This window comes from Alligator sinensis, unplaced genomic scaffold (genome assembly GCF_000455745.1).
Source record: "Alligator sinensis unplaced genomic scaffold, ASM45574v1 scaffold584_1, whole genome shotgun sequence".
In the NCBI taxonomy this organism is placed as follows: domain Eukaryota; kingdom Metazoa; phylum Chordata; order Crocodylia; family Alligatoridae; genus Alligator; species Alligator sinensis.
Window position 1 is genome coordinate 1,022,340 of NW_005842419.1, and position 2,926 is coordinate 1,025,265.

Consider the following 2,926-nt stretch of genomic DNA (forward strand, 5'->3'; position numbering starts at 1 on the left):
GGACTGGTGGTGGGAGGGGCTTGGCAGAAAAGTGATTGGGGAGCTTGGGGGGCTGGCAGGGGGAGAGGCCATGCAGGGAAGTGATCAGGGGCCTCAGGGGGGCTGGCAGGAGGTGGGGTCAGACAAGGCAGGGATTGGGGGGGCTGGGGGGGGGGGTGGGGCCAGCAGGGGCCCCCCCCATAGTCCCCTCCCCCCTCCTCCAGCCCCCCCAACCCCATACTTACCGGCACTGGAGCCCTGGTGCTGCAGCATGCTGCCTGTGCTTCAGCACCAGGGTGAGGGGCCAACCACGGAGATGCTCTGGCAGCCAGAGCACCTCTGTGGAGGACCCAACCCCGGTTCCCTCAGCACGGTCCGGGATTGTGCCCTGCCCCACTTTTTTTTAATTCCAGAGGTCTTATTTTCTCTCCATGCTGCAAACTTACAGTGTGGGGAACATTTTTCATTCCTGCATGTGCCTCTTGCCCCATCTCAAAGGGGTTTGAGGCAAGGCAAGAGACATGTGCATGCTCATCTGGAGGCACCCTTAGAGAGCAAGCAAACAGGTAGTGGTCAGTACTGCTGGGGTGCATACGTTCAGCACAAAGAGTCCTGTGCCCACCTCTGGGGATGTTCCCAAGAACCAGCCTTTTGTCCAGAGTCACTCTGTGTAGGTCTGTCGGTTGGGGATCATGTGCAGTTGGTCTCTGGTTCACTTGTGCTGTGCAGAGGCTCCTCTCTTATTCAGTCCAGCTCACCACAGCCCACTGTTGCCCCCAGGGAATCTGGTAGGTAACCAGCCAGGTATCAGAGGTTGCCACCTCTTTCTGCTGCCCCCAAGGTTTTCTGGGATTTGCAGTCCAAAAGCAGGGCTCTGCAGGGTTTCTCATCAGTTCCTCTTCCTGCTTCCAGGTGCCTCTGGGGTTTGTAGTCCATGGTCAGTCAACAGGCCTCCACAAGGTTGCTCCCCTTCTTTCACACACTCATACCACATTTTCAGTGCACACAATACATTACATTGCACAATGCATACATTACAGCACTCTCTGCATTGAAGAGTAATTAGACGTCTACAGCTCTAAAAGGTCTTTTGTATGTAGCCCAGTTGTACTCAGGTGTATACTCCCCTTCTCCAGTAGAAGGGAATTTATTAGCTGGCAGGTGTGCTGTGGGGGAACTGCAGACCGCTCAGTTTCCCTCCATCCTTATAGAACCAGGCCAGGACAGTCAGGGGACTTAACAATTTACAAATGTATTTACATTAACTTATCACAAGGAAACACTGAGCTCCCAGCTTCGTGCCAGGGGCTGGGGACTTGAGCCACCCAAGCGCTCCAACAATCCTGCTTTGTGCAGCATGGTCGCACACCAGAGGTTGCAGACCCGAGCTGCCTCGCACAGCTCCCAGGGGCTGAACGCCGTGCGCCATGCTGCGCACCAAGAGCCTAACCACTGGAGCTGCCCGCCGTTCCCTGCCAAAGGAAGTCTTCAGGGGCACTTCTGGGCTACTGCTTTGCCCTGCTGAGCAGCTCTCAGCTCTTCTAAGCCCTGCTCCCCTCTCTTCTGTCCTGGATGCGCCTCCCTCGTGCTGGGCACACAGCTCCTGTTACACTGTCTAGGGCTCTCCCCCTTGAAGTCTTCGGGACCTGACAGTGTTGCAGTCTACAATCAGGTCTGGGCGGAGCGCCTCTCCCCCTCCCAGCAAGAAAAGGGGTGTGACTTAACTCCTCTTGCTGTCTCCTGATTGGTGGATGGGCTCCACCAATCAAAACAGCAAAATCTCAAGCCTGGGACTTAACCCAAGCTCTGAAAGGCAAGCCTGCTACATGTGCTTACTCTGGTCCCTGTATCACAAGTTGATGACAGACATAAATCAAATGTGGCTGGTCTGTCAGACCAATGCAAGTGATAGACCAGGGTGGCCAATCTGCAGCACAGGGACCAGACGTGGCAGGAGCAGCCTGTGCGTGTGGCACGCAGCAGATCGGGGAGGGGACAGGGAGCACAGTGGCAGGGCAGGAAGCACAAGCCAAAGCAGCGAATTGGGCACGGAGCACATGGAGAGAGACAGAAAGCAAAGCAAATCAAGTGGGGGAAGGGGGTTGGACTGACACTTGGCGAGAGCTCAGGGCTAATGTGTTGCACATCGGCCAAAAAGTTTGGCCCCTCGTGAAACGGACCATCAGCTCCTGACCAGTGTTCTCCACTCTGTCCACTAGAGGGCAGTCCAGTGCTTTCCTAATCACCCTCTAAAACGGGAGTGGGCAAAATATGGCCCCAGGGCTGGGCGAAATAGGGCTTTGTCCTGCCCACAGCGGGTCCCTCCGTCCTGCCTGGCTCAGGCACTGTCCAGCTGTGATGCGTCCTGCCACCCCCTGGCTATGCAGCAGGGCTGGGGCAGCTCCATGGCTGACCTGCCTTTAGGCAGACCAGACAGCAGCAGCAGCTTCTTTCATCTGCCACTGCTTCCACTGGCCCCAGTCCTGTGGTACCCATGGGGACCCACGCCACAGCCCCGACCCAGAGTGTCCTGCACCTGCTCCAGACTCTCCTGCTCTCACTAAACAGCAGCAGCACCACCCAGGCAGAAATTTGCTCAGCACAGGGGAAAAGCACCCACTCCCCCTTGCCATTGCCCAGAGGTCCCTGCTACAGCCACCCAGAGCCCACGCTGGGCTGCTCTGCAGCTGCATCACCACCACCTCCGGGCTGCCCTGTGGGGCAGTGGTGGCAGCACAGAGGAGCCACAGGGCAGCCCAGCACGGGCTTCAGGTGGCTGTAGCAAGGAGCACTGGGCAGCGCTGAGGGTGAGGGCTCACTTTTGCCCCGCGCTGAGCAACAGTTTCTGCCCAGTCAGCTCTGCTGCTGTTTTGCATAAGCAGGTGAATCCAGAGCAGGCAGGGTGGGCTAGGTAAGGGCTGTGCCCAGGGTCTGGTTGACCCATTCC